Source organism: Carassius carassius, chromosome 12, assembly GCF_963082965.1.
Source record: "Carassius carassius chromosome 12, fCarCar2.1, whole genome shotgun sequence".
NCBI lineage: Eukaryota > Metazoa > Chordata > Actinopteri > Cypriniformes > Cyprinidae > Carassius > Carassius carassius.
The window spans coordinates 1229732-1257529 of NC_081766.1; the positions used below are offsets into that span (position 1 = coordinate 1229732).

A 27798-nucleotide genomic window follows, 5' to 3' on the forward strand; every position below is an offset into this window, starting at 1 on the left:
GACTAACCATGTAATATTGATCTATCAGATTTCCTGCAGATGTTGATGTAGGTCAGTGTTTCTCTGTCTTTAGCAGCGCTGAAGAGCCTGAGGCTGCTGCTGCTTCACTTTATACATTTCTCTTTCAGTCTGGTTCTTTCTCTCTGTCCAGTAGATTTTAACAGGGTCAGACGGATGATTCCTTGGGCTCCGGGGTCAGAGGGTTTATTGATTCACAGCGATGCCGCAGGGGAAGCTAACAGTTCAGGATGACACCGTCAGCTCGGCCAAATGTGCTGATCGCAGGTTAAATACACACTGTAAAAAAAAAAAATTATATATATATATCTATATATATATATATATATCTCATAGGTCTTATCTGTGGTGTAAGAAACCTTGACCAGCATGACATAAAAAGATCAAATAAGTGTTGTCTATAGGCAGGGCTGTACACGAGAGCTCACACTGTACATAATATTAGCAGTTAAATATAACTATAAAAAATGTAATATATAATTGATAATAATAAATGTATTATTGCACTTTATTTAGTTTTTACCTTTAGTCATTTATATATTTATGCATTTATTCATTATGGCAATGAGGGGGTGTGGCTAATCTAGTGGACTTTAAAGGGGACATTGAATGATTATTTTTTTGCATTTAGAAATATTTCATAATTCAGAAATAATTCCTGAGCTCTACTGAACAAATGGAACAAATTATTTTGATGGTTTCTTTTAACCGTTCTGACTGGGAGTCACAAACTGAAGTCTAGTGACCTTTTGACCTCACAGTGTAAATGCATCATCCAGTGTAATGAATGTTGCTGTGCTCTGACCGCAGTGTTTCTTATTCTGTGGGGGATCTGCCTGTGGCCTGAAACACACACACACACACACACACACACACATTCAGTCTGGTACACATTTACACATATGTAAATCATTTATAATTGATTTTAGATTACCTAAAATTTACATTAATAGCATTTCATTCGCTTTATTGGTTGGAATTCATGAAAGTAATCAAAACTTATGTTGCTTTAGAGACAGAACAAAAAGCAGAAGGTGCCGACATAATGGAAAGTACATATTTTCTAGATAACGTTTTGCATATATTCTACAAATTTTTTCACTGTATAAATGTAAAATATCTAAACTGTCTTTCCTGTATATGACAGCAAAAAAGCATTATATTTGGGGTCCGTGGCTCAAAAAAAGATTGAAAAACCCCTGGTTTAGGCCACAAAATGCACACATGATACACAAACTTAAACTAAAAACCTTGTTCCACCCTGAATGACGGTATTCAGAGATCAGCCAATCACAACACAGCTCATTTACATACAGAAGCATTACAACCCGAATTCCGGAAAAGTTGGGACGTTTTTTAAATTTTAATAAAATGAAAACTAAAAGACTTTCAAATCACATGAGCCAATATTTTATTCACAATAGAACATAGATAACATAGCAAATGTTTAAACTGAGAAAGTTTACAATTTTATGCACAAAATGAGCTCATTTCAATTTTGATTTCTGCTACAGGTCTCAAAATAGTTGGGACGGGGCATGTTTACCATGGTGTAGCATCTCCTTTTCTTTTCAAAACAGTTTGAAGACGTCTGGGCATTGAGGCTATGAGTTGCTGGAGTTTTGCTGTTGGAATTTGGTCCCATTCTTGCCTTATATAGATTTCCAGCTGCTGAAGAGTTCGTGGTCGTCTTTGACGTATTTTTCATTTAATGATGCGCCAAATGTTCTCTATAGGTGAAAGATCTGGACTGCAGGCAGGCCAGGTTAGCACCCGGACTCTTCTATGACGAAGCCATGCTGTTGTTATAGCTGCAGTATGTGGTTTTGCATTGTCCTGCTGAAATAAACAAGGCCTTCCCTGAAATAGACGTTGTTTGGAGGGAAGCATATGTTGCTCTAAAACCTTTATATACCTTTCAGCATTCACAGAGCCTTCCAAAACATGCAAGCTGCCCATACCGTATGCACTTATGCACCCCCATACCATCAGAGATGCTGGCTTTTGAACTGAACGCTGATAACATGCTGGAAGGTCTCCCTCCTCTTTAGCCCGGAGGACACGGCGTCCGTGATTTCCAACAAGAATGTCAAATTTGGACTCGTCTGACCATAAAACACTATTCCACTTTGAAATAGTCCATTTTAAATGAGCCTTGGCCCACAGGACACGACGGCGCTTCTGGACCATGTTCACATATGGCTTCCTTTTTGCATGATAGAGCTTTAGTTGGCATCTGCTGATGGCACGGCGGATTGTGTTTACCGACAGTGGTTTCTGAAAGTATTCCTGGGCCCATTTAGTAATGTCATTGACACAATCATGCCGATGAGTGATGCAGTGTCGTCTGAGAGCCCGAAGACCACGGGCATCCAATAAAGGTCTCCGGCCTTGTCCCTTACGCACAGAGATTTCTCCAGTTTCTCTGAATCTTTTGATGATGTTATGCACTGTAGATGATGAGATTTGCAAAGCCTTTGCAATTTGACGTTGAGGAACATTGTTTTTAAAGTTTTCCACAATTTTTTTACGCAGTCTTTCACAGATTGGAGAGCCTCTGCCCATCTTTACTTCTGAGAGACTCTGCTTCTCTAAGACAAAGCTTTTATAGCTAATCATGTTACAGACCTGATATCAATTAACTTAATTAATCACTAGATGTTCTCCCAGCTGAATCTTTTCAAAACTGCTTGCTTTTTTAGCCATTTGTTGCCCCCGTGCCAACTTTTTTGAGACCTGTAGCAGGCATTAAATTTTAAATGAGCTAATTAAGTGGATAAAAGTGTAAAATTTCTCAGTTTAAACATTTGCTATGTTATCTATGTTCTATTGTGAATAAAATATTGGCTCATGTGATTTGAAATTCCTTTAGTTTTCATTTTATTAAAATTTAAAAAACGTCCCAACTTTTCCGGAATTCGGGTTGTAGTTACAGGTGCAAAAACAGCTCTGGAGACTAAATGATCAACACTGGGAGCCTGCTCGGACTCTAAAGCAGTACGCAGCCTTTTGCTCCTCATTACCGTAGTTAAAACAAAGCAAATCGGTCTTATTTTCAATAATGTGTTTTATAATAAAGCACATTCACTGTGTCGGGCCGATGGAGTCGCTGGTCAATGTTCAGCCTAATGAAGCTGTCAGCGATGATCTATTTTGCTATAGATTAACAGAAGAGAAGGGATTTGTTTAGGCTTCAGAATATAAGTAGTAGGTAATTATCTGACGTGTCACGGCTGGCCGTTCATTCACAGGACTGAGGGGTTTTTGGGTGGATTATAAACATGCAAAGTGATGTCACTCACCGACATTCGTCGCATCCTTATTTTTTGCGATTTTGATGCTGCAATGAGACCTTTAACTCATTACTAAAAGCCTGTGATTCTAATTACACGATGAGCACAAATGTCTTGCACGCTCATCTCAAGCCTCATAACGCAGAGCCAAAGTGTCAGCACTTCACATTAGTCCTGTATGTAAAGACGTCTTCACACCAGCCTGCATGCAACATGATTCAAATTACAGTAATTATTTGTGACCCTGGACCACAAAACCAAGTGTCACTTTTTCTGAATAAATCATCTCTCCATTGATGTATGGTTTGTTAGGGGGACAATATTTGAAAACGGTTTAAAAATGGTGTTTAAAAGTTCTGAGCAATGCATATTACTAATCAAAAATGATATGTTATGATTGATATTGTGTTTGTTTGGTGAAAACCTTTGCTAGTGTAAAGAATGACTTAATTTGAGTGTGTTTTGAAAGTTTTAGTGCATTTTGGATGTGAAATGAACTGCTGTTGTAAGATGAAAGATGGTTAGAACTGTGTAAAGAGTTTTGAAAAAGGGACTTTATTCAGAAAATAAACTCAGACTTTTTATTTTTAGTTTAATTTTAGGTTAAGTTTTACTCAATTTTATTACATTTTTAAAATATATTTCTATTTAGCATTTTATTTCAGTTTCAGCAGTTTTAGTAAAAAATATTTTTTATTTCTAATTTACTTTTAAGTTTAAGTTGAGGTTTTTAATCAGTATTTATACTTATTTTTTTCAGCTTTCACTTTTTATTTCTATAGCACTTCATAAAATACAGATTGTTTCAATACAGCTTTAAACAGGAAAATAATCTTTATTTCAAAATTATTCACTTTGTGTGAATATCATTGTTTGGAATTATTTCTACTATTACACTATTTATTCATATTTAGAATTAGATTTTATTTTTATATTTTAGTCTTAAATGTCAATGTAATTTTTAATAGTTTTTTATATTTTTATTTCTATTTAGCTGTAAATTATATTTATTTTAGGTTTAGTAATTATAGCTTTTAAACTTTTTAAAATTTTTATTCTTATTTCCATTAGTTGCTAAGACAATATTTCTAATTTACATATAAGTAGAGGTTTTGAGTTAAATTTTAATATTTTATTTCAACTTTATTTCAAGATTATTCAAATTGCACGAAAATCTGTGTTGTTTTGTATAATTTATATACTATTCTAGTATTTATTAACATTTAGAATTAGCCAATATTTTCATTTAAATTTTAGTTTAAAGTTTAGTAATTTTTTGTCATTTTTTATATTTCCATTTACTTTCACTCATTTATTTGTTTCACCTCAATCTTTTTTTTTTACATTTAATTTCAGTTAGTTACTAAGAAAACATATTTCTATTTAAGCTGAGATTTTATAACCAATATTTGTGTTTTATTTCAGCTTTATTTCAAGATTTTTCAAATCGCATTAATATATGTGTTATTTTAGTATTATTTATAAACTATTATAGTATTTATTAACATTTAGAAATAGCTTTTATTGTCATTTTTAAGTCAAATTAAAAGTACCCAAAAAATTATTTTATTTCAGTTAGTTTAGTAAGTTAATTTACATTAAAGTCTTTTAAATAGAACTTCATTTCAATGAATGCAAACAGTTTTTAGTCATTTTTGTAGTAGTTTTAGTGAACACCGCATTGCTACAACACCTTCAATATTTATATCCCATCTTAAGAGTCTCGATGTCGCATTTAAATATCAGATTATATGAAATGGAAATAGAAGGAAGTAAAAGAACAGCTCAGATGATTCATGTTTTTATATTAACTTCACTGATTGATTTGCTCTGGAGCTGATGTATTTTTCATTTTGTGACTCCCGTCAGAAACACACAAGATTAAGATTTCGAGCGGTTCCTCCGAGAGTCTGTGCTGACATTTCAGACTGAAATTACTGAGTTTAGAGCGAAATGATGAAATTGATTTACAACCTGATAATGTGTCTGTATCAGAGGCGTTCAGTAGCACCAGACTTTTATCCTCCAGCACCAAAACAAAAAGACTAACATCTAAACCTTCTTAAATCAAGTCTTTTTTTTATGTGACTTAGAATAAGAAAAAATAATTTTTTTGGACCCAATGGCAGATATTTGAGGATGAAAAAGATTTTTTACAGTCAAGATGATTTATAAACTTACCCACGGCTAAACTGATGATGCTGAATACTTCTTCTTCAGCCGCTCAAGTGGATGCTGTAAAAGTAAACAGTATAATATAAATCCACTATAAATACAATAAAACATATCGTTGTCAAACTTTAGCATCTCTAAGAGTTCCTTGCTTTGTGTGTTTCTGAAGTTTGTACAGATAAGGGTCACACATTCAGCTCATAGACCTGAATACAGAGCTGAATTACCTAGATTTATTCCTCAAATCAAAGTGCTGGATAAATATATCATCAGTGCACATAAAAAAACACAAGCTCAGATAATGATGTGCACAAGTCACATGAAACTCTCATTAATGCAAATTAATGAATTAACGTTAATTAAACACAATGTTCAGTGAAAAAAAAAAAAACGAATGCATGACTGTTGCACCACACCCGAACTACATTACCCATGAGTCACTGCATCACAATCACCCTGCCACACCTGCACCTCATTCATCAGCCAATTTCCTTGCCACACCTGCACCTCATTTACACACACACATAAAAGCAGCACACTCACTCTCACTCACTGCGAAGTCTTGTTTAGCCAGTCTGACATTTCCGAGCATTTTCCCTGTGTTTGTTATTCCTGTGTTTTGACCTTTGGACTGTTTTCCGACTCTGATTCTTCGCTGCCTGTCCCGATCTCTGCTTGTTTCTGGTTACGATTCTGGTTATCCCTGACACACCTGACGCCATTTCTGATCTCTGGCTGTATTACCATTCTGTTGAATAAATTCTGCATATGGATCCGAAGGCCTCCGACTCCTTGTTACAGCAGTGATACTTAAATAACACTGAATTGAATTATTGACATTATTTAAAGCTGAAATTAAATTAGTTTCATAACTGATGTTATTATTTTCCTGTAAAATTAACTAAAACTAAAACCATAAAATTGATTTCAGATATTTCTAATATTCATTTAGTTTATCTAAAATTATTGAATCAATGAATACAATATAAACATATTAACCACTTGAGCTGTTATTTTGATTTTTTGAGAATTAGGCATATGCAATATTGGACCCACCGGTGGGTCCCCAGAGTTGATGTGGTTAAAAAAAGAATAAAAATGACAAAAACACGACAAAATGACAAAAAAATTTAACAAAAATTTATATGAAACCAGAAAATATAAAAATAAACTAATTCAAAATTTGTATAAAAATTTACAGAATCTCATTAATATTAAATTACCATAGAATTTAATTGATCTGAATAATGACACTTAAACTTGTTTCAAAATTGATTAATTTTGCTAAATTAACACCCTTATTTCCCTGTTTATTAATGTGAAGCTGGTTAGAAACCATCTTTACAGTATAAAGCATTGTACAGTATAAATAAATGTGACTTGATTATTTCATATCATGTCATTATTGCCGTAATAATAAAGAGAAATCCTGCACTGTTTACAGCGTCTTATTATTTATTTTATTGGCTGAAGCCCAAAACAGATTCACAGCAGGCTGGTGTGAAATTCTGACATTATGCAAGCAGATTATTCTCATCGCTCATCTCATGCATATTAATTATGTATATAAGCTTGCGAGACGAAATCTCAATGGAGTCCTTCGTTATGTTATAAGCTGTAATTATATGTTTAAATTTCCCATTGCTCTTCTTGCAATGCCTTTAAAGATGAGAGCATTTCTGTGAGAAGACCATTTACTGTCACATTAATATTAATTATGTGACTGTCTGCATGAATTCCACGAATCCTGGCACTGTTAAGTGTCACATTGCATGCAAAAAAAGAAAAAGAAAAAGACAAAAAAAAATGCATAAAGAAAATGAAGACTATTTAAGGGGGAAAGTCCTGTTGCATTATATTAATGAGAATTTTCTGGATTTAATTGTCATTAAAAAAAAATTTTTGTTTTAAAGTTTTTGTAAAATATATGACCTGGACATAAAAGAAAAAAAATAGAAAACTAAAATGGCAATAAATACAAATGAACCATAAATAGTAATATTTCAAATAAACAAATACTAATACAAAAATGACAGAAGTCATTATTTAAATATTAATATTAATAAAATAAAAATAATAATAATTATTATTATAATATATTTTTCCAGTCAATAAGTTGAAGCAGTAAAAGTACTCATTTGAAATAAAATAAAAACTAAAACCGAAATAAAAATAAAAATAAAACCCTAAATAGTAATATTTAAAATAAACTAAAACTAATAAAAATGACAAAAGCAGCTGAAATAAAAATAAAGTAAAATATAAATATTGTATATTATTATTATTATTATATCATTTTTCCAGTCATTTAGTTGAAGCAGTATAATTACTTATTTTAAATAAAATAAAAACTAAAACTAAAATAAAAATAAACTATCCCTAAATAGTAATGTTTAAAATAAACTAAAACTAATAAAAATGACAAAAGCATCTGAAATAAAAATAAAATAAAATATAAATATATTTTTTTCTAGTCATTTAGTTGAAGCAGTAAAATTACTTATTTTAAATCAAATAAAAACTAAAACTGAAATAAAAATAAATTACCCCTAAATAATAAAACTATTAAAAATGACAAAAGCAGTTGAAATAAAAATTAAAGAATATATATATATTATATAATATTATTATTAGTTTGCCAGTCAGTAAGTTGAAGCAGTAAAATTACCAATTAAAAAAAATTAATTTAAAGTAAAATTAAAATTAAAACTGAAAGAATCAAAATTCTACATCCTCATAAAAAAAAATGCAATAGTTTATAAATAATATTAAAATAACACACAGCTGTTGGACACTTACAAAGCAGACGGGTCTCTCATTGGTCGATGAAGCCGTCAATCATAGGCTGACTTTGATGGACTGATGATGACATTTGCAGGAAGTGGAGAGAAAAATGGCCTTTCCTCTGTCTCTGTCAGCGGCTCCCGCTCTGAGGGACAGAGGCATTATGGGAAATAACTTCAATGGAGACAGATGGGCCGGAGGTTCATCGTTTTTCAAGATGAACCTGCGAGCAGAGATCAATAAAAGAGCAGAGCTTTACAGATGACAGTGAAAAGAAGTGATCAAGGATTGAATATACTCAAAAACTTTAAAAGGCTAATAAATGATGATATCATAAAAGAATTAAAGTTCTTTAGTGTGACAGAATGAGTAAGTTTCTCTCGCTCGTTTACAGCTAATTGATATTCTGACTCGTTTAATGAACGTCGTTCATCATAATAATACACAAGCGGCCGGGACGGACTAATGTTCTCCAGCTGAAAGGTCACAGCTCTGCAGTAAAGGTCACACGCTCTCTTATGTTTGAGGTAATCTAGCAGACGCTCGAGTGCAGATCTTCAGAGCCTTTCTAAAGTCTCACATTATTAACCTTCTGCTGTTTGCATGGCGGCCAAAAATGTTGATTTCATTTCAACGCAATGGATGTACAATATTTAAGTTTGATAATGTTTTTTTATTCAATATTTTGTATTTTTAAGGGGTTTTATGCTACTAAATAATATTTATGGAACTGTTGGGATTCATTTATTACCTGTTAACCGCCTTTTGAGTGTAGACCTGTAAATTTTCAACTTAAACGTCATAAATGTCTTGGTCTCTTTTTAAGGAAGATAGTTGGCAGATTGTTAAGTTCAAGTGGAACTAAGAAAAAAGTTATAGAAGTTTAAGTTTATTATGAAAAATGAAATAGAATCATCATATTATTCTGATTTCTGAAGATCATGTGACACTGAAGACTGGAGGAATTATGCTGAAAATACAGCGGAGCATCACAGAAATAAATTACACTTTAACACAGATTCACATAGAAAATGGTTATTTTAAATTCTAATAATATTTAATATTTTTACTCTATTTTTGATCAAATAAATGCAACCTCACTGAACTACATTTGCTTTCACTTATAAATTACAAAAGTGCATTGACTTGTGATTGTCATTCACGATTGTCCAAATCAAACAGTCCATGAAAACATCCTAAAATATTAAAGAGGATTCTTTCCCATTTATCCATCCCAAAGTTTCCTCATTTTCCATCTCTTATGATAGCAAAAGGCATGGAAAACCACATAAACACCTCTCCATCCACATCTCAGTTTCTATGCCTCCATTCCTGCACTTCGTGGAGCGACGCGGTCCACAGAAGAATGGTTTGGTGTCATGAGGCTGAAATGGAGGAGAATAATCCCCTTTTCAATCTCCATCATCTTCAGCCCTGTTTATCCCTTCATCCACCGCGAGCAGGTGAAAGTCGAGCCAAGGACAGCCGGCCGCTCAGCAGAGGACCGGAGAACTGTGTGACGCAGCCGTAATAACCACTTGATCCCGCTGCTCCCCGAAAACAAACAGCTGAACGATAGAGGGATGAAACGGATGGGTAAAAGATTGGTTTTTAATTATCGCATCTGTGTATCCATGTGCTGGGTATATATATATATATATATATATATATATATACATAATTTCTTTTTTGTTTTTTACATTTTCAATAGTTTTTCAAAAACCTTAAACCATAACAGGCATGTGCGTAACTTGAAATACAATAAAATTAACCAGAATAAAATCAAGTATATACGTTTGCTTGATTTCAGCTGGTTAATAAAGGCAAAATTTTACAGTTCTTAAATAATATAACTAAAACTGAAATTAAAAGGAATAAAAACTATACGGATTTTAAAAACTAAATTAATAAAAATTACAAAACTAAATCAAAAACTGTAAAAATAATCTTTTTAGTTTTTGTGAAAACTAAACAGCACTGGTGCACAGTCTGCCATTCAGTCTATATGCAAACATAATAGCTGGATGATCTGTTATTTTTGCCAAAATGGTCTGTATACAACAGAAAACAATGCATGTAATTCACTGCGTCCTCAATTCAACCTTACAAAAAGATGAGAAATATCAACACACACACACACACTCGGGCAGAAGCAGAGGGAAGACTATGACCTCTAATCACTATGTCACGCTCTAATGAATGACCTTCATACACACACACACACACATACACACATACCAACACAGAGGACTCATTCCTGTCTGAAATCATCACGTCACGCTCTCAGCCTACATTAAAAAGCCACACTTAACACTTATTGTTTTCCAATAATTAGATTTTACAAAACAGAGGTAAAAACCAATATCAAGAAGAGAAATCTCAGGGTGTTTGAGCATTACGCATCACAACAGATCACGAATGTTCTCCAGTTCTGATGCTGCAGAAACACGAGTGTGTCGGAGGAGAATAGACTTGTTTTCAGAGATGACATTTCCTTGATGAAGTCCACCACCACTGTGTTTCAATCAGGTCCTGATGCCAGATATTGGTGTACAGAACCATTTCATGCACATCTATTCATTAATTAGATAAGTAGCCATTAAATTAGTATGACAATGTACAATCAGCCCGTCATTAACACATAATAAAAGCCTTCAGGATGAAATAAGCGCTCTTTGCATGTGGGAAAATATTATAAAATAACCGACTGACTGTACATCACTGTACACAGCTGATCATGTTAATACAGTCAGAATAAAAATCTATATAAATTGTATATATATATATATATTTTTTTTTTTTTTACTGTACGTATAAATATCCCTATAAAATGTAACAGTCATTTTAAACGAATATTTAATTACGATAAATAATTATATTTTATTTAAATATATATTAAATACATAAATAAAATATATTCACATATTAATATATTTTATTTTAAATTTAAAAAGATAGATTTTTAAATTATTTAATTAAAAAAATTCTATTAAAATATAGTCCGAATTAAACAGTATACTGTTTATTATACTGTTTATTACTGTTTATTATCTGCTTTAAATTGCCGATTAATTCTAAATATTTTGAAATGGCTATTTTAATACCCCTTTAGCTGTAACAATTTTAAATATAACGATATTGAATATTTGTTATATTTAAAAATATAATTTTAAAATAAATTATTTTAATTTAATGTTTGGTATACCATGGTTTACTATAAATAGAAAATTATACATTTATTTTAATACATATTAAATATATAAATATATGAATAATTTATAAACAGTACCAGATATGCAATCTCTATAAATAAGTAAAATGTTTGCAATCAAATAAATTAATTTAAATGAAATTTAAAAATACTAAATATAGTTATATTTAAAATAGTTACAGCTAAAGGGTGTTTATTAGAAATTACATGTAGCCAAATTCACAATGTCTTATTGCTTATCGAAAAGGCATATGTTATTACACTAATGTTTAAAGCCACTGGAATACTAGACTGTCCAATAAGAATTAATTTTTTAAAAATGTATTATTTGTTAAATTATATATTTTATAATTATTTTATTTAACAAATATTGATTTAAGATGATTAAATATCGACCATATAGAATATTTTTAGCTGATGGAATAGTTTCGTAGTGTGAGACAGACAGAATTTCCCTTGCATGTTTGCTGGTGTTGAAGTGAAAATGTCTCCCTCACCTTCACAAAAAAATCAATGCAAATGGACTGAACACACAATTCGAATGTGACGGTACACAAGAAATCCCCCACAAGAAGTGTTTGTCCTACATATGACTGCCAACGAAAACAAACCAATGCTAACAAAGCCATCAGATGCACACAGTAGTGCATTAACACTCAACACCAGTGGAGTCAGATCCTCTCTGACAGACAGTAGGGTAAAGCAACCTCACATCACGTATGACTAAATGATGTCAGAGAAAAGCCCAGAGGATGTGGACTGAGTCATAAAAGGCCAGAAATAGCAGCGTACAGATACTGAGACATCCTAAATGACAGCAAATCTGTGCCTGACTTGAAGCCAGTTCCACATCGCAGCCAGAACCTCCAGTAAGTGGCCGTCGATCCACATTAAGAGCTCCGAATGTTCATGCAATGTAAATCAGGACATAAATCCCACGTCACGCACACGTTCATCACTGGCTCTTCTAGCAGATCTGACGCTCTCTGTGTGCCTGTGAGAGGGAGATAAAGAAGTGTGGGACTGGCTGTTTGTCAGAGTGTGTGTTTATTATTGCCAATTGGCAATTAATCACAATGGGCAATGGATTTGAGCGGGTGAAGCCTGGCAGGACCGCAGCTGGAAGCAGAGGAGGAGGAGAGATAAAGAAAATACGGACAGCAGGAGGAACGTTATTACTGCGAGACAATTCAGTGAGAGAAACAGTTACATAGCAGGCCTTCAGAAGCTGAGAGACACAGACAGACAGACAGAGGGACAACAGACAGAGACACATAAACAGAGAGACAGGCAGATGGACACAAAAACAAAGACACATAGAGAGAGAGACAGAGACGGGCAGAGAGATGGACAGATGGACACACGGACAGAGACACATAGAAAGAGAGACAGACAGAGATGGACAGAGAGATGGACAGATGGACACACGGATAGAGAGACAGACAGAGATGGACAGAGACGGACAGAGAGATGGACAGATGGACACACAAACAAAGACACATAGACAGAGAAACAGACAGAGATGAACAGAGAGACAGACAGATGGACACACAAACAAAGACACATAGACAGAGAGACAGACAGACAGAGATGGACAGAGAGACGGACAGATGGACACACAGACAAAGACACATAGACAGAGAGACAGACAGACATGGACAGAGAGATGGACAGATGGACACACGGACAGAGACACATAGAAAGAGAGACAGACAGAGATGGACAGAGAGATGGACACACGGACAGAGACACATAGACAGAGAGACAGACAGAGATGGACAGATGGACACACAAACAAAGACACATAGACAGAGAAACAGACAGAGATGAACAGAGAGAGACAGACAGATAGACACACAAACAAAGACACATAGACAGAGAGACAGACAGAGATGGACAGAGAGATGGACTGATGGACACACAAACAAAGACAGAGAGACAGACAAAGACGGACAGAGAGACAGACAGATGGACACACAAACAAAGACACATAGACAGAGAGACAGACAGAGATGGACAGAGAGATGGACAGATGGACACACAAACAAAGACACATAGACAGAGAGACAGACAGACAGAGATGGACAGAGAGACGGACAGATGGACACACAGACAAAGACACATAGACAGAGAGACAGACAGACATGGACAGAGAGATGGACAGATGGACACACGGACAGAGACACATAGAAAGAGAGACAGACAGAGATGGACAGAGAGATGGACAGATGGACACACGGACAGAGACACATAGACAGAGAGACAGACAGAGATGGACAGATGGACACACAAACAAAGACACATAGACAGAGAAACAGACAGAGATGAACAGAGAGATGGACTGATGGACACACAAACAAAGACAGAAATACAGACAAAGACGGACAGAGAGACAGACAGATGGACACACAAACAAAGACACATAGACAGAGAGACAGACAGAGATGGACAGAGAAGTGGACAGATGGACACATGGACAGAGACACATAGACAGAGAGACAGACAGAGATGGACAGAGAGATGGACAGATGGACACACGGACAGAGACACATAGACAGAGAGACGGACAGATGGACACACAAACAAAGACACATAGACAGAGAGACAGACAGAGATGGACAGAGAGATGGACACACGGACAGAGACACATAGACAGAGAGACAGACAGAGATGGACAGAAAGATGGACAGATGGACACACAAACAAAGACACATAGACAGAGAGACAGACAGATGGACACACAAACAAAGACACATAGACAGAGAGACAGACAGAGATGGACAGATGGACACACAAACAAAGACACATAGACAGAGAGACAGCCAGAGACGGGCAGAGAGATGGACACACAAACAGAGACACATAGACAGAGAGACAGACAGAGATGGACAGAGAGATGGACAAATGGACACACAAACAAAGACACATAGACAGAGAGACGGACAGAGACGTACAGAGATGGACAGATGGACACACAAACAAAGACACATAGACAGACAGAGACGGACAGAGAGATGGACAGATGGACACACCAACAAAGACACATACACAGAGAGACAGACAGAGATGGACAGATGGACACATGGACAGAGACACATAGACAGAGAGACAGACAGAGATGGACAGAGAGATGGACAGATGGACACACGGACAGAGACACATAGACAGAGAGACGGACAGAGAGACGGACAGATGGACACACAAACAAAGACACATAGACAGAGAGACAGACAGAGATGGACAGATGGACACACAAACAAAGACACATAGACAGAGAGACAGCCAGAGACGGGCAGAGAGATGGACACACAAACAGAGACACATAGACAGAGAGACAGACAGAGATGGACAGAGAGATGGACAGATGGACACACAAACAAAGACACATAGACCGAGAGATGGACAGAGACGTACAGAGATGGACAGATGGACACACAAACAAAGACACATAGACAGACAGAGACGGACAGAGAGATGGACAGATGGTCAGATGAACACACCAACAAAGACACATAGACAGACAGAGATGGACAGAGAGATGGACAGATGGACACACAAACAAAGACACATAGACAGAGAGACAGACAGAGAGACGGACAGATGGACACACAAACAAAGACACATAGACAGACAGATATGGACAGAGAGATGGACAGATGGACACAAAAACAAAGACACATAGACAGAGAGACAGACAGACAGAGATGGACAGAGAGACGGACAGATGGACACACAGACAGATGGACACATAGACAGAGAGACAGACAGACATGGACAGAGAGATGGACAGATGGACACACAAACAAAGACACATAGACAGAGAGACAGACAGAGATGGACAGAGAGATGGACAGATGGACACACAAACAAAGACACATAGACAGAGAGACAGACAGACATGGACAGACAGATGGACAGATGGACACACAAACAAAGACACATAGACAGAGAGACAGACAGAGATGAACAGAGAGACGGACAGATGGATACACAAACAAAGACACATAGACAGAGAGAAAGACAGAGATGGACAGAGAGACGGACAGAGATGGACAGATGGACACATGGACAGAGACACATAGACAGAGAGACAGACAGAGATGGACAGAGAGATGGACAGATGGACACACGGACAGAGACACATAGACAGAGAGACGGACAGAGAGACGGACAGATGGACACAAAAACAAAGACACATAGACAGAGAGACAGACAGAGAGGGACAGATGGACACACAAACAAAGACACATAGACAGAGAGACAGCCAGAGACGGGCAGAGAGATGGACACACAAACAGAGACACATAGACAGAGAGACAGACAGAGATGGACAGAGAGATGGACAGATGGACACACAAACAAAGACACATAGACAGAGAGATGGACAGAGACGTACAGAGATGGACAGATGGACACACAAACAAAGACACATAGACAGACAGAGACGGACAGAGAGATGGACAGATGGTCAGATGAACACACCAACAAAGACACATAGACAGACAGAGACGGACAGAGAGATGGACAGATGGACACACAAACAAAGACACATAGACAGAGAGACAGACAGAGAGACGGACAGATGGACACACAAACAAAGACACATAGACAGACAGATATGGACAGAGAGATGGACAGATGGACACAAAAACAAAGACACATAGACAGAGAGACAGACAGACAGAGAGACGGACAGATGGACACACAGACAGATGGACACATAGACAGAGAGACAGACAGACATGGACAGAGAGATGGACAGATGGACACACAAACAAAGGCACATAGACAGAGAGACAGACAGAGATGGACAGAGAGATGGACAGATGGACACACAAACAAAGACACATAGACAGAGAGACAGACAGACATGGACAGACAGATGGACAGATGGACACACAAACAAAGACACATAGACAGAGAGACAGACAGAGATGAACAGAGAGACGGACAGATGGATACACAAACAAAGACACATAGACAGAGAGAAAGACAGAGATGGACAGAGAGACGGACAGATGGACACACAAACAAAGACACATAGACAGAGAGACAGACAGAGACAGACAGAGAGATGGACAGATGGACAGATGGACACACAGACAAAGACACATAGACAGAGAGACGGACAGACATGGACAGACAGATGGACACACAAACAAAGACACATAGACAGAGAAACAGACAGAGATGAACAGAGAGACGGACAGATGGACACACAGACAAAGACACACAGACAGAGAGACAGACAGAGACGGACAGAGAGACGGACAGATGGACACACAAACAAAGACACATAGACAGAGAGACAGACAGAGATGGACAGAGAGACGGACAGATGGACACACAGACAAAGACACACAGACAGAGAGACAGACAGAGATGGACAGAGACGGACAGAGAGATGGACAGATGGACACACAAACAAAGACACATAGACAGAGAGACAGACAGAGATGGACAGAGAGATGGACACACAAATAAAGACACCTAGACAGAGAGATGGACAGAGAGACGGACAGATGGACACACAGACAGAGAGACAAACAGAGACGGACAGAGAGATGGACAGATGGACACACAAACAAAGACACATAGACAGAGAGACAGACAGAGATGGACAGAGAGATGGACAGATGGACACACAAACAAAGACACATAGACAGAGAGACAGACAGACAGAGATGGACAGAGAGACGGACAGATGGACACACAGACAAAGACACATAGACAGAGAGACAGACAGACATGGACAGACAGATGGACAGATGGACACACAAACAAAAACACATAGACAGAGAGACAGACAGAGATGAACAGAGAGACGGACAGATGGACACACAAACAAAGACACATAGACAGAGAGACAGACAGAGATGGACAGAGAGACAGACAGATGGACACACAGACAAAGACACACAGACAGAGAGACAGACAGAGATGGACAGAGACGGACAGAGAGATGGACAGATGGACACACAAACAAAGACACATAGACAGAGAGACAGACAGAGATGGACAGATGGACACACAAATAAAGACACATAGACAGAGAGACAGACAGAGATGGACAGAGAGACGGACAGATGGACACACAGACAGAGAGACAGACAGAGACGGACAGAGAGATGGACAGATGGACACACAAACAAAGACACATAGACAGAGAGACAGACAGAGATGGACAGAGAGATGGACAGATGGACACACAAAGACACATAGACAGAGAGACAGACAGATGAACAGAGAGACGGACAGATGGACACACAAACAGAGACACACAGACAGAGAGACAGACAGAGATGGACACACAAACAGAGAGACGGACAGATGGACACACAAACAGAGACACACAGACAGAGAGACGGACAGATGGACACACAAACAGAGACACATAGACAGAGAGACAGACAGAGATGGACACACAAACAGAGAGACGGACAGATGGACACACAAACAGAGACACACAGACAGAGAGACGGACAGATGGACACACAAACAGAGACACATAAACAGAGAGACAGACAGAGATGGACACACAGACAGAGAGACGGACAGATGGACACACAAACAGATTACATAGACAGAGAGACAGACAGAGATGGACACACAGACAGAGAGACGGACAGATGGACACACAAACAGATTACATAGACAGAGAGACAGACAGAGATGGACACACAGACAGAGAGACGGACACAGACAGAGCAAAGGTCAACTATTTGATTCTCAGGAAATGCATGAACTGATAAAATAAAACTTTGAATTCAAGTTTCCTTAGATAAAACGTGTGCCAAATGCATAAACGTGATTTTTTTTTTCATATTAAGAAGGCTTGAGGTTTCATCAGTATCAGCAATAGTACTAGTGATATTTGACAAATCCTATCAAAACACAACTAATGATAAAATGCAGGTGTACCAGACTAAGAACACCAGAGAATATACTCAAGGTCAAAAATACACATCTGCAGATATGAGACACTCATTTCCATTATTCTTTGATCAGTCGTCTGTCAGCAGAAAAGAGACGAATGCTCGACTCCTGCTGACAGAAAACACACCATACACTCCTTTGGACACCTGGAGAAACGTTTCAGTGTGCTGTGCTAAGTTTAGTGCACACTAACATGCAAACACAATATTCAGGGAACTGCTAAATCTTAAATACACGCCTCTGACATAATCCTCAGTCTGAGTTTTTATTTATATTACAGGAAATTATATCATATTTTTATATGTTTTGAAAAAATAAATCTATAAGGAGTGTTATTTTAGTATTATTTATATTTAATTATAGTTTTTAGTAATATTTTGAGGTTTTTTGTTTGTTATGTGGTTTTGTAAGTTTTTTATTATTATTTAAAAATATGATTGATTTGGTTTGTAATATAATAATATATAGTTATAATATAAAATAATTATTAATTATTTACGTGCAGAAATAAAATTACAATAACAATATTTATATAAAATCTCTTAAGAGATATGCTGGTTTTATTTTGTCCAAAAATTGTGTGACTATATATATATATATCAATGACTATAAATAATAATAATAAAATTAATATTACTATTACTATTATACTAAGATATTTTACCATTTTAACTATTAATATTACTTTTACTATTACTGTTTAGGTTTGTATTATTTATTAAGATTAGGTTCTATTACTATTTATTTTTATTTAAGTTTTTATTTTATTTCTACTTCGTAATTTTATTGTTTCAACTTCAATGGAAATCAAAAATGCTTTAATTTTTCGTCTAATTTTAAAATTGTATTTTAACTTTTTTCAGTTAACAAAAATATTTAAATATTTTAAATGAACAAAAATGCTTTAATAGTTGTAGTTATTTCTAAATTGAATGATATATTACTATTATACTATGTAATTATACTTATATTTTGGTTTATTTTCAGTTGTAGTTTAGTTCTTATAACTTAAAGGAAAATTAGAAATGCTGTCTTGGTAACTAGCTAAAATAAGTTTTTCATCTAATATTTATATTTTATTTTTTAGCTAAAATTGCACTCCATCGTCAGCAGGATTTTGAGTTCCTTGTGAGTCGGTTAGCTGGTCAATCCTCGATCAGGTGTTTGATTTGAGCTCAAATACAGATGGGATTTCACAGCACAATCACTCAAACTGGGGGAAAGAGCGAAGCTTTATCTCAGAAACACACACACACACACACACACACACACACATCAACAAATCCAAGCTGAGTCCATGTGTGGCCACACAGCAGGAGAAACTAGAAGAGAAATGCAGTCCATCCTCGTGTCCATTGATTTTCAGAGAGGAACTGAAGCTGTCGGACGTCTTGTGTAGAAATACATTAATTCACCAGACGAAGACCATCTTGGAGCAAGCGGGAGATTTCAGGAGATTTCACAGCAACACCAAACAGAATTCAGAATAATGACTGACAAACATCCAAACACACAGATGCCTTTATTGTTATTCTGACTTGCTTTCTGGACAACACAACTTATTTTTCTCATGATCGCAACATTACAAAAGAGTTATACTGGCATTATCTCACGAAAACAGGACTAAAATATTTTTATTTTATAATAAAAAAATTTAAAAGGTATATACTTTATTGAATAAATATGATAAAATTGTTTTATTTTATTTTACTGTATTTTAAATTCTAACCATAAATATATCAAATTTATATTTTGATAATATTTTATTTCATTGTATTTAAAAAATATATAAATATATATTCTAACATTTTTATTTAATATATATATATATAAAATATATATATAATTATTATTATTAAAATAAATAAATGACTTAAATTTTTATTTATTTTCATTTTATTTTTATTCAGCATCAAACTTACTAAACCTGAAATAAATAATAAATGAATGCTAAATTTAAATATTTTTTTTTTTAATTAATAAAAATGTCAAGCACATAACAAAATTACTAAAACAAACTAATTGAAAAAAAAATCCCATTCAAAATATTAACACATTCTATAACAGCATATAAATAACACTAAAATAACAATGAAAAAAATAAATAATAAAAAAACAGGATTTCCTCCATTATTTCATGAAAACAAGAAAGGAAATTCAGTGATGCATCTAGATAACTTACTAGAACTAATCAGCACCGTCCTTGCACAGCTTCATTATACATATTATTTTATTGCAGCTCCTAGCTACTGTAAATAATATGAAATGAAATGCACTGAATATGATCAACAGCCTTAAGAAATGAACTATATTTGACCTTTTTAATAGAGATTGTAAAGAATAATGCAATGAAGCCTGAACAGTCAGACTGATAGAAATAAATTCTGCTCGGAAAGAAAAATTTGATTGAATATTACAACATAATCCAAAACACGGGCTAATGTTGGAGAGATATGAGCGGTTTTATTAAAAGAGGGCAGGCTGGTAATTGTCTTAGCAGCTCATGAATGTTCTGGTGGCACAACGTCTGCTTCATCTGCAGTTTTATGATGTTCACAGTGGAAAATGGGGATATCGTCATTATCTGAGCTGGTATTAGTGAGGAGAAAGTCATTTTCCTTCACAGAAGTGTGTTATACAGTCATCTCATTAGACTGAACATTAGCGTCTGTCCTGCTGCTTCTGTTTCTCATTTACTTTTCTTGCTTTTTGTGTCTGTGACAAGGTTTAGAATCATATACTAGAAATATCTATGCACACTAAATATCCTGCAGAAGTGGTGTTAGTAGTATGCTAGTATACGATTTTAAATATATATATATATATATATATATACATAAAGTAGTAGATAAAATATAAATATCAGACGAAAAACTTAAAATTAGAAAACAGATTTTTGTTAATTAAATAAAATATCGAATATTAGATAAAATGCAAATATTAAATGAAAACTTAAAATTCGAAAATTGAAATGAAAATTAGATATGTGCTAAAATTGCTAAAAAAAAAATATAAGTTTAAAATAAAATATTAAACATGACATAAAATATAAATATTAGAATAATAGAAATCTTAAATGAAAATTTTAAATGTTACCATGGGAACTAAAATATACCAAAATAAAAATTTCAACAAAAAAAAAATGTAATTCTAAAAATTAAAAGCACAAAGCAAATGACCAAAAAATAGAATTTAATAAATGTAAAATATTAAAAAAGCTAATTCAAAATAACCCTAACCCTATCGAAGCCATAATGTTAATATCAAAATATGCTCTACTATATTAGCATATAAATGAATGAAAAAGGTTTTTAAACTTTGATGATTACCTCTAGAATTGGTAAAACAAAACAACCATCCAATCTGAAAATTTGTAAAATCGCATCTCTACATGCACATCTCATATAAACATGCAGTGACAATCACGTGAAACACATGCTAGTCATTATGCAGTATATAGTGCGCAGTATATGCTAGTCTTTCTCTCTGTTGAAAGCAGGGCTGATAATGTCCTTTCAGCCGCGCCGCTGGCCGCTGACTGCTGATTGCAGATAATTACACCTATTTGAGAGCAGCTTTTCAAATTCAGCTGCAGTGGAGCATTTCTGCGATCTGTCGCTTAAGAGCCGTGTTGATATAACAGTCCTTTCATGCAGCTCGCGTTTGTTTCACCAGCATCTCGAGCGTCTGCAGAACGAGGCTTAATTTCATCTGGCATTAAAGTGATAGTTCACCCAAAAACAAACATTTTCCTTTTTCTTTAGTAGAACAGTAAAGAGGATTTTTAGCTGAAACCGTGCTCTTTAGTGATTCATACAATTCAAGTCAATGGCTACCGTCACTTTAAGAGTCAAAGAACCATATACAGGCTACACAAAATTAACCCCCGTGACTCCTGACGATATATCGAGGTCTTATGAAGAGAAATGATCAGTCTGTGCAAGAAACTGAACATTATTTACAGCCTCAGGCAGACATTGAAATACGATTCTTTTCTGTAAACGGATTCATTCGGACAGTTTGATTCAATGAATTGATTCATTTCACTAGTTCATTTACATAATCACACAATGACGTCATGTATATGCAATTATATTACTAAAGTACCCAATGATGATGTGAAACGTGGATGTTTTATGTGTCTAAAGCATTTAAAGGGAATAAACCTATATGCATCAGCTCACCTACATACATAAACAACGAGAAACCATAAAAACGTTAATTTTAAAACCCTTCATTCAAGTGTTGGGCTCATCGGTGGCTCATCGGTCTTCGGTCCGAGTCGAACGGTTTCCTCAGTTCAGTGACTGTTAATTCTGAACTGAAGCGATGAATGATTCATTCATCGCAGGATCTGATTCACCGCTGTTTCGGATCATTTCCAGTCGGAGTGACTGTCAGGCGTCTGAAAGTGAGTTCTGATTCAGTAACTTGTAGATCTGTGCTGCTCGAGACACAACTGATTCACATGATTCAGTCCGATTCGATGAACCGATTCAACTAGTTCACTAAAAAGAATCAGTTCAAAAGAATGATTCGTTTCGTGAACAGGACATCACTCCTGAGGCTCTGGATTACAGCTAATAATGGTGTATGATGTTTAGTTTCTTGCACAGACTGATCATTTCTCTTCATAAGACCTCGATATATCATAAGGAGTCACAAGGATTCATTTTGGGTTGCCTGTGTATAATTTTTTGACTCTCAAAGTGACGGTAGCCGCTAACTTGCATTTTATGAATCACCAAGGACCAAGATTTCAGCTAAAAACTTTCTTTACTGTTCTGCTGAAGAAGAAAAAAAAAGTCACCTACATCTGGAATGTCCTGAGGGTAAATGAACACATAATGTTAATTTTTTGGTGAACAATCTCGCCTGTTTGAGCACTGGCGAATGTAAATGCGCACAAGGCTTTGTTATTGGCTGCATTAGTTGGGTCGGGTTTTTCGCAGTCGGTTTATAAAGATTTAGAGGCTCATGGATGAACATGCAGGAGTCTGAGCAGATGGTTCATGTGAGCTGATGTAATGAACCATGAGGACTCCAAACAGGGCTGTACTCACTTAAGGGTCTACAGATTATGGCTGTGTCCCAAATGGCGCTGATGTGGACTTATGATCCTCACTGAAGTGCACGAGTCTAAAGGGTGCACCGTTTGTCACTTTAACACTCAGGAGGCGGCGAGCATCACAGTTTGTGACCACGATCCATCGTTTTGTGAAGTGACGCACACATGACTATTACCCAGCAGGCCATGCGGGATAATGTCACTAATAGACTCAGAGGATGGCCATAAGGGCCACTCAGAGAGGTGTCATAAGCTCCTGATGAGAAGCCTGTATTTTTGTGACCAAAACCTACGACAGCATCACATGAGGCCAACCCCAGAATGCACACTGCTCAGGATCAAAAGCTTTTCATTCTAATTACAATAGAGTACACTTCTGCTCATACAGTTAGTTTCCAAGAAGGCAACATGATGCATTAAGAGCCTTTTTAAATTTTTGCATAATATCTTATGCAGCTTCTTAAGGGCAGTAGTAAATTAAAAAAGAAACAGTTAATGAAAAAACTCATCAGGTTTATAGAAATGTAGCATTGCATCAGTGTCTCATCAATGGATGCTCTGCAGTGAATGGGTGCCGTCAGAACGAGAGTCTGATAAAAACATCACAATAATCCACAGCACTCCGGTCCATCAGTGAACATCTGGAGAAGACTAAAGATGAAACAAATCCAGCATTAAGATGTTTTTACACTCACTCACACACACTGTACCTCAGTGACAGCTATCTCACTCTGAGAAACACACACACACACACACACACACACACTCACACACACACACACACACACTCACACTACGAATAATATAATCCAATCATGCAGCTGAACGTTTCTCTTTACACTTCATTGTTTGGTTTGTTCTTGCTGACATGATTTAATTGTGACACACCTGCAGCTCAAAGCCATGAAAACACAAGCTCAAGGACTCTTCCAGCAAAAAACCATCACAATGACATTCAGAAACACTCATGCATGCTTCTCAAACACATCTGTCATCTCGCTCTGCTCTACAGACTCTCGTCTGACTGACAGCTGCTGCAGATGGATTCAATTGGTGAGCTTATCAATACAGAGAGACTGACTGTGTGGTGTGAAATGAGCTATCGATTACAGACCCAGAGGACATAATAATGCCCCGACGGGAGCCAGAGGCAGAGAGAAGGAAAAAACAACGGCTGACGACAGGCAATAACATCTCAAACCTGGAGGATCTGAAGTGATTTATAGAACAGATGCTCAAGTGTGTTTACAGCTGAATCCTTTACCTGAAGAACAGGGACTTCCTGTATTCATGGCTGTTAAAATAAATAAATCATATTCCATCAATTATATTACATTCCTGAAAATTTTGAGGGGAAATGCATTAAAAAAAAATCCAAGATTTTTATAATTTTTACTATGTGCAAAATATATATATATATAGGGGGGGCCGGATTTGGAAATGTAGCATGCACTCTTAGAAAAAAAAGGTACAAAAGCTGTCAGTTTTAAAGCCATCCATCCCAGTGACAGCTTTTGTACCTTTTTTTCTGAGACTGTCTGTAGCATATTGCGCATCCTGAAAAGATGCAATGTGGCCCATATTTTAAGCAGACAGTGAAAAGAGCACAGTGGGATAACCATCTCAAATTATTAAACAAGTCCAAACACAGGACATCCATCAGCATTCATCAGCATTCATCACCTTGCACCCCTTGTACTTGTGCTGCCTGCTAAAAAACAGCCTGGAATGCCCAGAAACAGAAGCCAGGCTGCAGTCCAAGCAGAGAAAAGTGCAGATATCGATGGAGCAATTTGCTGAGAGATTGTAGGGTGGTCTCGAGGGGCCAGGATGTATTAATTACCATCTCTTCATCTGTGGCCTGCCGTGCTCCCCGTGTGAGGTGCATCCATGAATCAGAATACTGTCAGGACGGTTAATGCTTGTAATTGACTGGTTGATAAGAGTCCTGAGCTCTCTGCATCTGACGCAAAGCCACTCCGATACGCAGATGAATTTAATATGCACGCCAGCGACTCTGGAGAGATTTAGCCGGTCGACAAGGTCATGGAGAGTAGCTCAGCCTTCCTGAAATCCTCTCTTTCTCTCTCTCTCACACACACACACACACACATCAAAGGGTACTTTGAAGGGACATAGACATGTCAGTTGAACTGGGATTGGGTCTGATTCTAGTGAACGACTTCAGACCTGATATGTGTCAAATGCTTGAGCTCCACATAAAGGGTTTAGAGACGCTTCATGCTGTAAGATGATGATTAAGTCATTTCAAAGTCAAAGAAATTCAGAAGTTATTAGTAAAATTAAATATTAGTGTCATTATCAGAGCAGTGGAAAGAATTTAGCCTTTTACTGTCATGCATTCAATTTCTAATCCGATATTTCATCTTTTCTGAGGGGAACTGGATATCTCTGATGGTTTGGAATGGCACACTACATACTATTTTTGAAAATACGTAGTATGCAGTATGTACGCTGTGCACAGTATGCAAATTTAAAGTTTGCAGAAATGTGCATGTATGCATTTGCCAAAATATGCATACTGCAGCATAAAGTATACAAAATGGGCACACAGTATACAGTTGTTCAGTATGCACAGACTAATATGTGTGTTGCAATATGTTTATTGCAGTGTAAAGCATATATACTGTGCACAGTATCCAATTTTCAGTTTGCAGAAATGTATATGCTTGTATTTGCCAAAATGTGTAGTGATCAAAATGCATAATGTAGTGTAAAGTATAAATACTTTGTATAGTATGCATTTCTTCAGTATGCATAAACTAATTTCACATATCTGCCAACATGATCTGCTAACAATATGTATACTGCAGTATGAAGTATCTATACTGTGCACAGTATACAAATTTTCAGTATGCAGAAATGTGCAGTGAACAGTATGTATACTCCAGTATAAAGTATACACACTGGGCACTAAGTATGCAATCATTCAGTATACTGTACATAGACTAATGTGGATGTATGCATTTGTCAAAAACATGTATTGCAATATGTATATTACAGTATAAAGCATTATATACTGTGCAACTTTGTTTAGTATGCAGAAATGTGCATGTATGTGTTGGTCTCCATCACAGCCTCTCTGTAAGCGTGCAGAGATTTCATATTCTGCATTTTATTTTATAACTTCTGTTTCAACTAGAGCGAGAGATGAGCAGAAAAAATAAGTGCAAAACTAAACAATAACGGCAGAAAGATGTGCGTCAAAGAGAGGCTGTTCTCCAGAAGGCTCTGTGAAGAGGAAATGAGTGTCATCTGAACAGCTCTCAGGAAATATGAAGGGTGTCTAGACGATATAGAAACACATGCGCTCTGAAAATATCGTCTCGTCTGTATTACAAACAATATCTGATTGTATAGATCTGACAGACAGATCTCTGTGACGTACTTATATACTAACAGAGAAAGTTAATTAGTGGTGTATGATAAGTCAAGCATCATTACGGCTCATACTTAATCATTTAAACAAAATGTACAAATTCATAGCAAAACATGACATATATCAAATGTTCTTTCAGCTCATGTTTATTAACAAAGTAAAAAAATGTATGCTTGTTTTAATGTTTTAGTTCACATTAGCTAATGCACTACCAAACGAGCGATACATTTGTTACAGTATTTATGAATGAATTAGTATGTTAACATTTACTATGATGAATAAAAAAAATTTTCGTTGATAGTTCATAAGGAAGTTTATGTAAAGTGTTACTATTTTAATGACCTTTAATAAACCTGATATCAATCATGACATTGAGTTTTGCACAAATCATTCCTATTTTCTTTAAAAGATGAGGATTTATATTCTACAGTAAGTGAGAGCTCATGATGGGACGCAGGTCGAACTGCATCATCTCTCCGACAGGTTATAGTTTTTAAAGCAGGCCTGCATGTCTGAATCACATCGCATATAAAGTCAAAATGCATCTTCTTAACATACGTTGTACCAATAATATTCCTCACACACAGTGTGCTGAAGAGCGCCCGGCGAGAGCCTGACAATGTAATCTATGATTTTGAGCAAATCCACTGATGACAACACGACCAAACTCCCACTGGTCCAGATGCAATTTAAAATCTGCCAACCAAAGTCAAACAGTCAGGAGCCCACTTCAAGATGTTTAACGCCCTGATTTCTCCGCTTGTTACTGCTGTAGATGCATTCGTAAAACAGTCACGTCGTCTGCTCGTTCAACCTCATGTAGCGGATGCTGAGAATTACTCACCACTGCTGTGAACTTTCAAACACCCGCAAGACTGTTTCATCAGCCCACCGCTGCTGTGTGAGGCGTATTCAT

At 36.1% G+C, this 27798-nt stretch overlaps 1 long non-coding RNA gene across 1 annotated transcript; it reads right to left on the reverse strand.

Annotated features, from left to right (window-relative positions):
* On the reverse strand, positions 1–27798 carry LOC132154094 (uncharacterized). The gene is made up of 3 exons (XR_009437061.1): positions 27727–27798; positions 8283–8490; positions 1–297 (listed from the first exon to the last, which is right to left on the reverse strand). It is a non-coding gene; the product is annotated as an uncharacterized LOC132154094 (long non-coding RNA).